Raw genomic sequence first — 15,648 nt, 5'->3', positions numbered from 1 at the left:
TTTTGAATCTCGTAGTCTTAAACAAAAGATGTGTGTAATGTATTAAAATGCCCTTTGAATCTTGTGTGCTTAAATATGCCATGTTGAATATATTGGGGTAAAGAGTTACTAAATATAGAAAGTGATATTGTTTTTTAAACAGACCAAAAAGGAAAGTAAGATAAACAAATTTAAATGGAGGGGTATCATTCTTAACCCTAGAATTTCCTTGATCCTTTTTTGGGATATATTATGCCTTAACATCGCTTGGGATGCAATTGTTGAGCAAACAATAAAGGTAGATCTTAAGCAAGCGGTTGATCAAAAGAGGAGAGCTTGATGTTCCCATGAGAATAGCTAATTAGCTGCTAGTGATAATCTTGGTGGTAAAGTTAGGAAAAGTGCGGGTAAGGCTTAGTTTTATATGAAGACAACGATTTAGGCTGATCAATCAAGCTAAATGTGGCAGATTGCAATTGATAATGAAAACCGAGATCACGAAATATTATCGTTTAAACTTTTGAAGAAGCTCCATATATGCTAAAACAATTTGAACCTCAGTTTCTGCTGTCAACGTTTGAAGCCACTAAAAGAGGGAGAGAATTGAAGCTCTTAATTCTTTTAAACATTAATACGCCTCTACATTCCGGCCTAGTATTTATTTTTCTATAGTATGCCGATGGTTAAAATGTACCACATGGAACTGCGCAGTTAAAAGTATGAAGGAAACTCCAATTCGATTGAAACGAAAACAAGCTCTGTGCGGATCGGAAACGAGCGCTTCCAGCAGATGCTGAGGATATTAAACTCCCAGAAACTAATTCGGTAAAGAAAGTTCAAACAGAGTGGACTTGTGCGGTATGTCAAGTGACAACACCTCAGAGCATGACACAAGTGCCATCTTCTAGGGAGGAGACATAGGGAAAATTGGGAAGTGCTGAAAACTTTCAAGAAAACAGCAAAAACTGAAAGAAACCCACCTTTTACTTCAAATATGCCAGACAAACTTAAGAAGGAACAAGTAAAACATGCAATTTCAACACAAAGAAAGCACATTACTAATGAAAAACCTAAAGAAAAGGTCCAATTAGGAGCTACTGGACAACATCAAAAGCAGAAGCAAGTGAAGAATGCTGGTGGTGCTCCTCATTATTCTAAGCTGTGGTGTAATTTTTGTAACATTAGGTGCCCTGGCTAGATTGATATGGCTTCACATCTTAATGGTAGGAAGCACTTGGCAAAACTTCAAGAAACAATGAGTTTTACTGCTGGAACGCGAGCTTCAGATTATGCAAATATGCAATTTTACCAGGGTATTTGAAGGTGTTTGGTCTAATTTAGAGGACGTGCTGTTAAAGCAACTTTGTTCTATTATCCATACTGAAATTTTGTTGTTTAATCATTGGGAAGGAAAAAAGAGGAAAAGTTTATGTCGAAAGCTGAGATGTCATTGTGTATAATCAGTTGGTATGAGCAATCAGAGCTTCTAATTTTAACTTGGCTTTTTGTTTCTTTATGTCTGTTTTATATAGTTGTCCTTTCTGCCAATTTTATCAGCTATAGAGGCTTTGCCGCATTTTTAAATATGGAGTTTATTTATAGTACGAAATGAAGAGCTTAAAGTACATAAAGAAGAAAAGCACAAAAGAAGCGAGTGCTGGATGAGTCAAAAGGCTTCCACAGTTTTTCTTGTAACTAAAGTGGAAACAAGCAAGGAAGGTTGCCATACCCCTTTTTTCGCAAAAAGATTTATTTATGTTAAGTTCAAAAAGGTTTTCAAATCGAAAGTGACAAAAAATATGTTTCGAAAAGGAATTTTATTTAGAGAAAAAAAGTCGCCACTTGGCATCGAGTTTTGGTGTGCCAAGTCATTGTAAAATTAACGTCCCTTTTAAAAAACAAGTTTGACTCTAAAATACTACTGATCATGCGACAGAGATTCCAATTAAGGAATTTTGTTGACCGAGGGGAAGGTGTGAGGCACCCCTCGAGTCCCATGGTTCAAGCACGGTCGCTTTGTTAACTTCGTATTGGCTTAAATTAGAAAACTCAATCAGGCAAACTCAAACAATCACACAAGCACGTGCACAAGAAAAGTTTGAAAATAAAGTCCAAATTATTACAACTCGAAATAAAAGAAAAATGCGAGAAAATAAACCTCTACTACACTATGCTAAACTATACTAAGCTATCCCCGACATCCCGGGGTTTTCTCCACGGCGGCCACCATTTTTACATTAAGTTTTCTTCCGGGACGTCCCACCCAGGAATGAATACATAATATTCAAAAGCGAGTAAAAGAAAACACACACAAATATACAAACCTAAAATTTTGCCTACCAACCCTGGCGATTGTCCAATTTTGCCTAAGCTTTAAATCGCGTATAGCACATATCAAAGAACAAATAAAACGTCATACGAAGTCTAAAATTCAATTTTAAATGGTCAATCCTTCCCAACGACCCAAATCCAACTTAATCTTCATTCATACTCAAATCAAAACCATCCTAGTGTTTAAGTATCCACTTGAATTTAATCATAATAGCATATTAATTCCCAAAAAAATCAATTCACTGAGACAATTAACATGCTAGATCAGAGTGTTAAACAATCAACCATTATTCATCACATATGTCATTCGAAATAACCAATTCAAACAAACATTTATTCAGCTAAGAGGATTAAAAGAGAAGAGATAGAAATTGGACCTCAAACGGAGCTTTGAACTGGAACTCGACAAAAACCCAATGGAAAATAATTCCAAACCCAAGCTAAACCAGATCTACAGCGGAATCTGATGCCTATAATCCCGAACACACACCTCAAAAGTTTAAAAACGAAAAATCGAACCAGAAAAAACGACAGGGGGCGGATTGCTAATTTTTTGACTGTTTTTGAATATTTAAACAATGGTTCGTTTGGGTGGTCGGTGTTAGGATGAAAAATAGTGGGGTCACGGTGGTTTTCTGGTTGTTAGGTGGAGTTATGGTTGTTTGGTTGTTTTGGAATGTTTGTGCGGTGGCTTTGAACAGGGGTGGTTTAGGGTGGTTTAATAGTGGTGTTTGGATAGTGGTTATGGGTGGTTTAGGGGTCTGTTTCGTGATTGATTTTTTGGTGGGTTTTTCCGGTGGGGTGGCGATGGTTTATAGGTGGTGTTGGGGGGTTTTCGGGTGTTTAGTCGTCGATTTTGTGGTCAGAAAGTGGGGCGGTGTTGACGATGGGAGTAGTGGCGATGATGACAGGTTTGGAGTGGTGGAATGGGTTTTTTGGGGTGGAGATGGTGAACGGTTGAAGAAGAACGATGATGAATTTTCGCTTTTTTTTAATTTTTTTTTTTTTGGTAATACGGTTGATTAGGTGTTAGGGTCTTGGGTCTAGTGGATGATTGTGTGTCACGTTCTTTTTATAGTGGGTATAAATTAGGGCTTTGTGTAGTATCCATTTCTAGCTATCCTTCCCAAATTCTTATTGATAAAATATCTTGAAATGAATAACGGGTTATTCTTATTCTCAAAAATGGAATATGCCATGGATATAAATAGGGATGAACTTTCCATGTGGTGGGCTATCATCGGTTAGATTTTTTTATTTTTCTTTTCCACTAAAAGGATAAGTAAAAATACCAAAAATAAATATATTAATCAACTACTTTTAAACCAAAAATAAGAAAACCTAAATAATTATACTGATTAAAATTCAAAAGTAATTAACTAAAAATACTAGAATAACAGAAACCTATTTTTGTAATTTTTCTTTCTTTGATACACAAAACTTGTACTCTAAAAACTAGTGAATGTTTTTGTTCCCCATTTTTTTTTTCATTTTCACAAATAAAACCTACTAAAAAGAAATGGAATAAAATCAACATATCAACACTAAAATTAAAAGAAATATTTAGACAGTGAAGGTGAAACACCCCGGGGAGGGTCAAAAATCACGTGTCTACATCCTGCCCCTATTTGACTGGGGATACGATGAGTTTTCGGACAAACAAGTAGACAAAGAGACTAGTTTGACCCGACTGTTATTCTAAAAAGAGGGGGAAGAAAGAAAAGGATGCAATCGAGCCCTGGTTTTGGGCATCCTACATATCCCGGGTCATAAGGGAATCAGCTCCCATATAGTTCAAGGAGTAAGAAGGGTGGTGGAACATACTAAGTTGGAGAGTCGAGTGAGGTCTTGTTAAGGCTCCGGTCCGCGGTCCTATTATTACATCAAATAAAAGACAAGAGTAAAAAAGAAAATACAAGTACAAGACCCTATCGATGCCGCTTCTCTTGAATCTTCATGTCTTCACAAGTGAGATAGATGCTTTGGTCTTGAATCAAAAGTAAATCGTATTTTTCAGGCGGGCTCCTGCTACTCGAACTTGCAAGGTAACTGAAAATTGACCCTGTTTTTCAGACGGGCCCTGCTACTTATAACTGAACTTGAAACTAACTGAAAGTACAACCTATTCTTCGGCTCCAATGCTCTTCGACTTAATCTTCCAACCGAAAGTACCTCTATTCTTTCGAGTGGGTCCAAACTTGACTTGGAAGTTTCCTATTCTCGGGCGGGTCCAATAAATTATCAAAACAAACGAACACCAACGAAAACCCCCTATTTTCTATCCAAACTTGAAATGGAAATTTTCCATATTCTCCCGAAGCAAAATCTCTACTACATCTGTATGTACAATATTATTCGGGCGGGCTCCTAAACTTGAAAATGAAAATGTCCCTTTTTATCCGACGGTTCCCGATCTAGAAATAAAGGTGGCCCTTTCTCCGTGGGGTTCCGATAATAAATCTCATTCTTCGGGAAGGGTCCCGATAAATTTCTTCCCATTCTTCGGGGGGTCCCGATTTCTTCCATTCTTCCGAAGGTCCCCGATAAATTAAATTCCTATTCTTTAGGAGGGTCCTGAATTTCTTCACATTCTTCGGGTGGGTCCTATAAATTATCAAAGACAAACAACACGAATAAAATTTTCTGCCCCAGTTTGCACCAGGAAATTTTTGTGAATGTTAGCAAAATCGTAAATTAATCCCATTTTCTAGGAGGGTCCTGATAACTTAAATCCCATTTTCCAGAAGGGTCCTGATAAATTAAATCCCATTTTCCAGGGGGTCTTGACAAATTAAAATCCTATTGTCTAAGTGGGTTCTCATAAATTAAATCTCATTATCCAAAAGGGTCCTGATAAAATAAATCCTATTGTCTAGGAGGGTCCCGATAAATTAAATCTCATTATCCAGGAGGGTCCTGATAAACTAAATCCCATTTTCCATGAGGGTCCTGATAAATAAATCCCATTTTCCAGGAGGGTCCTGATAAATTAAATCTCATTTTCCAGGAGGGTCCTGATAAACTAAATCCCATTTTCCAGGAGGGTCCTGATAAACTAAATCCCATTTTCCAGGAGGGTCCTGATAAATTAAATCCCATTTTCCAGGAGGGTCCTGATAAATTAAATCCCATTTTCCAGGAGGGTCCTGATAAATTAAATCCCATTTTCCAGGAGGGTCCTGATAAACTAAATCCCATTTTCCAGGGGGGTCCTGATAAACTAAATCCCATTTTCTAGGAGGGTCCTGATAAACTAAATCCCATTTTCCAGGAGGGTCCTGATAAACTAAATCCCATTTTCCAGGAGGGTCCTGATAAACTAAATCCCATTTTTCAGGAGGGTCCTGATAAACTAAATCCCATTTTATGAGGGTCCCGATATTAAATCCCATTTTCCGGAGGGTCCCGATTTTGATTTGCAATACTTGCGCCTTGCATTTTTCAGAATGTACCTACGCTAAAACAAAATTTTTGCCCAGTTTCAAACAAAGAAAATTTTGTGAGTTTTAAAACTTTGTGGTTGGTTTGTGGCTTGTCCCGTGAAGGAATAAATTTTTTCACTCGTTTTCCAAGGTCTCCGTTTGTTCCATTTTCAGGATCCTATTGTTCGCTTTTGACTCCCATTTTTCACATCCCGAACATGGCTATCAACATGGCTGCCAAAAATGTCTCAAAGGTAACTTCAACACCAGACCATACTCTCTTGTTTTGTAATGCCCGTTAACTCAAACTTTATTGAACCTTGTATTTCAATGAATCCAGAACCTATTAACGGTCAACAGCTGACTGAGTACCTTGCGCCACCTGAATTATGTTACCTTCACGTGCTAACCAAGATGTTTTGCTTCTCAAAGGTTAAGGAAAAGCACCATAGCAAGTTTTGTAGTCCTTTCTCACTTGTCTTGAACCTTGTATTTCAACTCAAAAAAAATTGAAATCCAAATGACGAAAGAAAAATAAAAGATAAATTATGTTAAGAGGTTAACAAAAGATGTCCCCTTCGAAAAGAAAAAAGAAAGAAACTGATCTGATGCATTTTGGAAAAAAAAACATGAAATCCAAATGACGAAAGAAAAATAAAAGATAAAGATGAAAAGAGGTTAACAAAAGGATGTCCCCTTTGAGAAAGAAAAAGAAAGGGGAAAACTTATCTGAATGTCGTAGCCAGCTCCAATGATTATGACATGCATTTTGGCTTGATCAGTCCGATTTGTCCATCCTAACTATTCATAAACTCTTACTAACCCTTTGACTTTGAAACCGAATGTCTGCACCCAACAACTGCGTCAAAATCAAGGCCTTCATTCAACTAGTGGCGCCCGAAGGGTTTTCACCAACAAGTCTGTCTCATTTTCACTTCTCCCAACTCACCATCGCCTTACGGTGCCTGTGAGGGTTTTCACCAATAAGACTCTCTCATTTTTATTTTTTCATCTCACCATCGCCTTACGGTGCCCTTGAGGGTTTTCACCAATAAGACTCTCTCATTTTCAATTCTCTCACTCACCATCGCCTTATGGTGCCTGTGAGGGTTTTCACCAATAAGACTCTCTCATTTTTATTTTCTCTTCCATTTTCCTTATGTTGATGCCATAGGTGATGCCAATGATGCAAATGCCTTATACTCATAGCTTGCTCGGCCTTGACACTCTTAATGATTGATCTGAAGGTCTTTTATTTGGTTGTAACGTGGCTTTTGGATATGGTTGGGAAGAAAGGATGGCATGGAGGTTCGAAGACAATGCAAAAATAATACCAAAATAACAAGGAATGAGACTTACAACGTTTGGAATCGACTCAAAAAGAAAACAATAATTTCTGTCCCGGTTTCTTTGAAACAGGGAATTTTGAATTTTCTTTGGTTGGACCGAACCCCAGAATAGGGTTGCCTACGTATCTTGTCGAGACAAGAATCAGGTCAGACGTAGTTCCGGCAATTTGTTTTGATTTTGTTGTTGTTGCTTTTTTTTTTTTTTTTTTTTAAATTATTTATGAAAAACTTGATTCCAAACGAGGGTTACGAAAGAAAAAATAAACTATGGCTCAAAAGGGGTAGCAAGGGATGACATAATGTATAGGTAGCAGAATAGAATGCCTTCGTCATATCAACCTTTAAAAATATCAAGCACCAAACAAGTAATCCAAAGGTAGGGAGATGAAAATCATACATAATATCTTTTCACTGCATCTGCATTGATGGCTGTTTCAGACATTTTGCCTTCTATGTCTGTCAGATACAAAGCACCATTGGGCAAAACCTTCTTCACCACGAATGGCCCTTGCCAATTTGGGGCGAACTTGCCTTTGGCCTCGGCCTGATGTGGAAGAATCCGCTTTAACACTAATTGACCCACTTCGAAATGTCTGGGACGCACCTTTTTGTTGTGTGCTCGTGCTATCCTCCTTTGATACAGTTGACCATGACATACCGATGTTAATCTCTTTTCGTCAATCAGACTCAATTGCTCTAAACGGGTTTTGACCCACTCATCATCATCAATTCTAGCTTCCTCAATGATTCGAAGGGACGGGATTTCAACTTCTGCAGGTATAACCGCTTCGGTCCCGTATACCAACAAATAAGGAGTTGCACCTACTGAAGTGCGAACAGTTGTGCGATAACCCAATAAAGCAAAAGGCAACTTTTCATGCCATTGTCTCGAACCTTGCACCATTTTGCGGAGTATCTTTTTAATATTCTTATTAGCAGCTTCCACAGCCCCATTTGCCTTCGGACGATATGGAGTTGAATTCCGATGTGTAATCTTAAACTGCTGACATACCTCATGCATCAAATGACTGTTGAGATTCGCCGCATTATCTGTAATCATTGTCCTCGGGATTCCGAACCTGCAAATGATGTTGGAATGAACAAAATCCACCACGGCTTTTTTAGTCACCGACTTGAGAGTTACTGCTTCCACCCACTTTGTAAAGTAATCGATGGCCACCAAAATGAACCTATGCCCATTGGACGCTTTCGGCTCAATTGGCCCGATCACATCCATCCCCCAAGCTGCAAAAGGCCATGGAGCAGACATTGTGTGTAATTCTGAAGGAGGAGAATGTATCAAGTCACCATGTACCTGGCACTGATGACACCTACGAACGAAACGGATGGAATCCCGCTCCATGGTGAGCCAATAATAGCCTGCTCGAAGTATTTTCTTTGCCAAAACATACCCGTTCATGTGCGGTCCACAAACTCCTGAATGTATCTCAGTCATGATAGTTGAAGCCTCTTTAGCATCTACACACCTCAAAAGTCCTAAATCTGGAGTCTTTTTATACAAAATTCCTCCACTTAAGAAAAATCCGCTTGCCAGTCGTCGAATAGTTCTCTTCTGGTCACTGGTGGCATGTGCTGGATATCCCCCCGACTCGATGTATTCTTTAATATCATGGAACCAAGGCTCACCATCAAGTTCCTCTTCGACTGTATTGCAATAAGCATGTTGATTGCGAGTTTGTATGTGTAAAGGGTCAATGTGAGCCTTGTCTGGGTGTTGGAGCATTGAAGACAAGGTGGCCAAAGCATCAGCAATCTCATTATGAATCCTAGGAATGTGCTTAAACTTCACTGTTATGAACCGTCTGCAAAGATCTTGCAAACACTGTCGATATGGTATAAGCTTCAAATCACGGGTTTCCCACTCTCCTTGAACTTGGTGGACTAGCAAGTCTGAATCCCCCAATACCAATAATTCTTGAATTCCCATGTCGATAGCTAACCTTAAACCCAAAATGCAAGCTTCATACTCCGCCATGTTGTTGGTACAATAAAATCGAAGCTGGGCTGTTACAGGGTAATGTTGTCCTGATTCCGAGATAAGAACGGCCCCTACCCCAACTCCCTTCATGTTAGCGGCCCCATCAAAGAACAACTTCCAACCCGGATCGTTATCCGAAATTACCTCCTCGATGCATGACACTTCTTCATCAGGAAAGTACGTTTTCAATGGCTCATATTCTTCATCCACTGGGTTCTCCGCCAAATGGTCTGCCAAGGCTTGGGCCTTCATCGCGGTCCGAGTCACATAAGAAATATCAAACTCCGTGAGTAATATCTGCCATTTTGCAAGCCTGCCCGTGGGCATGGGTTTCTGAAATATATACTTCAAAGGATCCAAGCGGGAAATAAGATAAGTAGTGTAGGACGAAAGATAATGCTTCAACCTTTGTGCAACCCAAGTCAAAGCGCAACACGTCCTTTCTAGATGAGTGTACTTAGCCTCATAAGTGGTAAACTTCTTGCTGAGATAATAGATTGCCTGTTCCTTCTTGCCTGTAACATCATGTTGACCCAATACGCAACCAAAGGAATTGTCCAGAACCGATAGGTACAATATTAAAGGTCTCCCAGGCTCGGGAGGAACCAACACAGGTGGATTCGACAGATACCTCTTGATTTTGTCAAACGCTTCTTGGCATTCGTCAGTCCATTCAATCGCAACATTCTTCTTTAACAACTTGAAAATGGGCTCGCAAGTTGTTGTGAGTTGAGCAATAAATCGACTAATGTAATTCAACCTCCCAAGTAGGCTCATTACCTCGGTTTTGTTCTTTGGCGGTGGTAACTCCTGAATAGCTTTGATCTTTGCAGGATCCAATTCAATACCACGCCGACTGACTACAAACCCCAAAAGTTTCCCTGACGGGACTCCAAATATACATTTCACCGGATTGAGCTTGAGATTATACCTGCGGAGTCTTTCGAAGAATTTCGTTAGATCTTTGATATGGTCCGACAGCTTTCTTGATTTAATAATCACATCGTCCACATAGACTTCAATCTCTTTATGTATCATATCTTGAAAAATAGTGGTCATTACTCTCATATATATTCCTCCAGCATTCTTTAACCCAAATGACATGACTCGATAACAATACGTGGTGTAGATTTGATTCGGATGACTTTTTTAGAAAAATTGGCTTTAAGCGAAAAAGAGTTGACTCAAAGTTAAATTTTGGATAAACAAGCCTTTTTTTCAAAAATCCGTAGATTCCGAGAGGTCCGGATGGTCATTTAGAACTTATGTGCATATTGGTTCGGTTCTCAATGCACTCGGGTGCATTTTGGAACTTAGGTTGGGAAGTTAGAATTGAGGTATCGGGGGTTGACTCGGTCAACGAGACCTCCGTTGGGAATTTCAAGGCCACAAGTGCGTTCGTAGCTTGTTTTTATGTGTGTCTATGTATGTGGTTTGTGAGCAGATAGCCTTGGGTATTAGTCGGGATTTCAGATTGAGATTGTGTTTATTTCGGGATATTCTGGTGCTAGTGTCCTCCATGGCGGCACCCTTACCGTCCCAGCGGTACCGCCATAGCGGTGGGATAGGCAGCTGGGGCAGCCAAGTGTATTTGTAACCCGATCGTCTCAGCGATCTGAGAGGTCGTCAGGGCAGGACCGCCACAACTGTCCCGTTGCCGCCGAATTGGTACCGGGCCTGTTATTTCATTAATTGTGTATTATAAGCCCTTAGTCTTTCTTTTATTACTATTCTGAAATTTGAGCTATTGGGAGTAAATCCAGGGTATTCTTGGAGAAGATTCTTAGTGGTAAATCCTTCTAGTCTCTTTGCTATTCCATTATCCCTAATCATCTTAGAATTCCTTTATCTTGATAGTTCATTAAGTAATTGAAAATTAAGATGGAGTTTAATGAATATTCTTTCTAGGCTTTTAAATCATGATTTGTTGGTTGAGTTAGCTTCTTTAAGCGTTGAATTGATGTTTAGAATTCTTTATTTCATAACTTCTTCCTAATTAGTGGCTAATTTATGGAATTGGAAGTTAGGGTTTATACCCAATTTTGGGAGTTTTGCCTAGAATCTGAAATTGAGTGAATTGCTGATTATTCTAGCTTGCTATTGATGGGAATTGATCACCTAGAGGATTAATTTCATGTTGGGACCTTTAAATTCCTAATTTCACCCTTCTAGTTCATAAATCATATTCCATAGGTTGGGGATTTGGGTCTTGAATAGAAGTAGGGTTTGTTTGATGTTCTTCTTGATTCTAATTCCATGATTCGAATATGCTTAGACTTTCTTTATCTCGAGGCTCAAATGAGAGGAAAGGCTAAGGTGTGATGGTTGGTGATATTGTTGTTTGGCCTTCTGGGTAGGTTACGGTTTGCCCTATGGTGAGACTTCGTTTGGCGAAACATATATTTAGACGATATTGTCGGAGAAACCATGTAAACCTTCGAGTATGAAGTTGGGTTGGATATTGTCTTAGGTTGGTCCCTGTTGTGTGATTGGGTTTAACCACCCCGTTGTGTTGTGCCTTATCTTGTTCTATTATTGTTGGCTTGATGCCACATGGAGATAGTAGATATTGGAGACTATTGATATATCTTGTTCATTATATTGTGGTATCTTACTTATTGATGTTTGATAGGAGGATAGTGTTATATAAGGCTTGTGTAGCCTATTCATGATATTGTAGTATCTTATTTGTTGATGTTCGATACGAGGATAGTATTCTATATGACTTATGTAGCCTTTTCATGATATTGTTGGCGTACCCATGCTTAGTATTTGTGATATTGATCTGATTATTGATATTGAACTCATACATTGCTCGCATGCTCATCCTTCATGATATACTGTTGACACACTGATGATACTTGAGGAAACAATGTGATGGTACACGCTCAGTTGGATGAGAGTGACGTGAGAACCGATATTCGATGGTTGTCCCGAAATTGAGGTTGTGCGTAGCGATTATCGAGGTTTTTATCGGAATCATAAGGTAGCGGTTGTCGAGGTTTGTGCCGGAGCCATAAGGTACATGGACTTAGCAGGTTCCCCATAGGTTGTGCTACCGAGACATCGATATTTTCGTCCGGAGTACATGTGTACACAATATTGCATTGCATATATATTTCATACATTATTGCATTGCATTATACTTGGAATCTGTGGTGATATTCTTGTGATATACGGATTCGGACTGAGTATTTGAAACCTGACACAATTAGGTTTAGATGCTATAGCCCAGGTGATGACGTGTACTTAATTTCTGGCTTGTGTTTGATTTATACCTTGATTGATTACCTGTTCATCTTACTTTATTGACTTGATATGTGTTAGTTAAACTTAGTCGGTCTATGATACCTACCTGTACTTGTTGTTTGTACTGACCTGCACTTGCTGCATTTTTTTATGAATGCAGAGTTCCAGGTAGGGACGACGTCTGCGTCTCGTGGCTGATTGTGCGAGAGTTGCTGCTGAGAGTCTTACAGGGTGAGCACGGGGACGTCCGCCACCTTGGAGATTCTTCCCTTATTTTATGTCTTACTTGATATTTCGAGACATTATATTGAGACTTTTGATGTATTTTTGATATTTCCATACTCGTAGATATTAGTTAGTTGCTCTTCTATGATTAGACAGATTTCTGGGGTGGTTGATGTATTTCTGCACTATTATATTTATTATTATGTCAGACTTACATATTTCTATCTCTTCCACGTATTTATTTATTTATTATTTCATGTACTTGAGATTGTTGGGATAAGGGTCCGCCTACCAAGGTGAAAAAGGTAGGTGCCCGCGCGACTTAGCTAAATTGGGTCGTGACACAATATCATGCTTAGCACAATTGTCTAACAAAATATGGATGTCGGGCAATGGAAAATCGTCCTTCGGGTTTGCTTTGTTTAGATCACGATAGTCTACACACACCCGAACCTTGCCATCCTTCTTTGGAACCGGGACGACATTGGATAACCAAGTAGGGTATCGAGCGACTTGAATGACTTTGGCCTCAAGCTGCTTTTCAATCTCTTCTTTAACTTTCACACTCATGTCCTATTTTAACTTCCTAAATTTCTGCTTCACGGGAGGGAATGCAGGGTCAGTTGGCAACCTGTGACTACCAATTCAGTGCTTAGACTTGGCATATCATCATAAGACCATGCAAAGGCATCCTTGTATTTAAACAGATCCTGTGTTGTGGTTGCATATGCGTACTTAGCTCAGTTTCCCTGACATTATCTTGATCTCCGAGATTGACTACTTCGGTTTCATTCAAATTAGGGTTTGTTTTATCTTCAAAGTAGGTCAAATCCCTGCTTATTTCCTGAAATACCTCTTCTTCATCATATTCAACCTTTTGGTTCACTGTTTCATGATTAGATTGGATTTGAAGATCTGGCTGAAAATTTCGCATGCATGTTATATCACTAGAACCGGCATAAACAGAACTGTATAGAAGAAAATAAACAAACACATTAGAATTAAGGAAAAGGGAAATTACATTTCACCGAAAGGAACGGTAGAAGGTTTTGAACATTAAAACAAGCGAAATAAAATCCGAGTTACAACCCTGGAATAACTTTAATAACATAAAGGAAAACAAAACAAACTACCAAAACTCCTTCTTTGTGGGGAGAGAAGTGGCTTCCCAATTGCTGAGTTGGACATCAGGGCCAATGAACTACACATCTGCGTTACTGGACCTTCTCTAATTTCAACCATATCAGCTTCAACAAACAGGTTCTGGAAACATCCACTCAATTCTAACTCCATATCTAACACTGGTATGGGAAACTTGAGGGCACTAACGTTGATAAAAGATTGTCAAATCGGCGGCATGGGTTTGGTAAGTGACCATGCTTTTTTTTCCTGCCTTTTAGCCCTCTTTCTGTCTTCAGCCTTTGGCCTGAACCCTAAACCAAATGGACCAGGATTCTCATGTGGAAACACCGAATAAATCATACCTTGTAAGGAAGCCCCCAAGCCTTTTCCTGGTTCAAAATTGTGCTTCAGCATTTCATTTACCACCATAACTGATGTTAAAGGCAATTGTGGTATAGGAATGGGATTCCCCTCATGGATCTGCTCAGCAACCACTCCCTCAGAAGCTTGATAAACCAATGCTTCATCAGTATTAACAACCTCAATGAATGGCACAACAAAGTCTTTGTAAGTGGAAAAATCCCCTTTACCGTGAACAATCACTTCTTGCCTATCACGTTCAAACTTGATTATCTGATGCAACGTGGAAGGGACTTCCCCAGCCATATGTACCCATGGTCTTTCCAGCAACATATTGTAAGAGGCATTGATGTTCAACACTTGAAAATCTATGGTAAAGTCAACAAGCCCTGTTGTCAGCACAAGATCTATCTCGCCGATGGCAACCGTTTTCGCTCCGTCAAAAGCTCTAACACATACATTGTTGGATCGGATTCTTTAAGTGCTAACATTTAGTTTCTACAAAGTTGACAGAGGACAAATGTTCGCTCCAGATCCCCCATCGATCAACACTCGAGTGACGTAAAAATGCTCACATTTCAAAGTAATGTGAAGGCTACGATTATGTCCAGTACCCTCCACAGGCAACTCATTATCTGAGAATGTGATCCTGTTTACCTCAAAGATTCTCTCAGCAATTTTCTCCAATTGATTCACAACAATCTCTCTAGGAACGTGAGCTTCATTCAGGATTTTCAACAGAGCTTTGCGATGTTCATCTGAGTGTATTAACAAGACAGTAAAGAGATTTGTGCAGGGGTTTTTCTTAATTGCTCCAGAATGGAATAGTTGGACAACTTCATCTTTTTCAAGAACTCTTCGGCCTCCTCCTCAGTTACTAGTTTCTTAACTGGTGTTTGCCCATCCTTTACTTGTTTCATTCTCTTTAATTCTTCTAGGGTAAAGCATTTCATAGAACGAGTCAGACCCCTTATTTCATCTACCTCTTCAACGACTTTCTTCCCTTTGTATGGCACCACAATCTGCTTATAATTTCAAGGGACCGTCTTGGTATCAACCACTGGAAGTTGTGTCACTAACTTAATAACAATAGGGGTGGCGAGCGGCCCTCTCACAGTCAAAATAGGCTTACTTGCCCCGACACTCCCTGAGACTCCTTTTACAATCAACATGGGTTTCATCGTGGGCTTGCTTGGCTTTTCTATTACCTCATTTGCTCCCAAAAGAGCAATTTTCGTGGAATCCGCAACATTTATTGACTTATCCACAATGGTATCGATCTTAATGATAGGCTTATATGGAACAACAGACTCTCCATTACCGTAGATTAACTCTAACATATTCGTTTCATTAAGCCTTGGTAACGGGTTTTGATTAATGTTTGGTGTGTTCGGGTTTACACCATAATTTGCTTTGTATCGATAAGATATTGAACCGCCTTCTTTAAATAACAACATTTCTCTATATTATGCCCCAGGGTGGCAGAGAAATATGCACATTTCTGAGAATAATCAAGATTTCTTGGGGCCGGGTTTGGGACCCTTCCCTCAATTGGGCTTAGAACGTTCAACGCCCTCAGTTTACAAACAAGCTGGCATATGATTCTCCAATA

At 39.4% G+C, this 15,648-nt stretch overlaps 1 pseudogene; it reads right to left on the bottom strand.

Moving 5' to 3' along the window:
- Positions 1–7,247: 7,247 nt before the first annotated feature.
- Positions 7,248–15,376, bottom strand: LOC132043268 (uncharacterized; annotated as a pseudogene).
- Between the last annotated feature and the right edge of the window lie 272 nt (positions 15,377–15,648).

This window comes from Lycium ferocissimum, unplaced genomic scaffold, assembly GCF_029784015.1.
Source record: "Lycium ferocissimum isolate CSIRO_LF1 unplaced genomic scaffold, AGI_CSIRO_Lferr_CH_V1 ctg2235, whole genome shotgun sequence".
Classification (NCBI taxonomy): domain Eukaryota; kingdom Viridiplantae; phylum Streptophyta; class Magnoliopsida; order Solanales; family Solanaceae; genus Lycium; species Lycium ferocissimum.
This window is presented reverse-complemented; position numbering and strand designations above follow the sequence as displayed.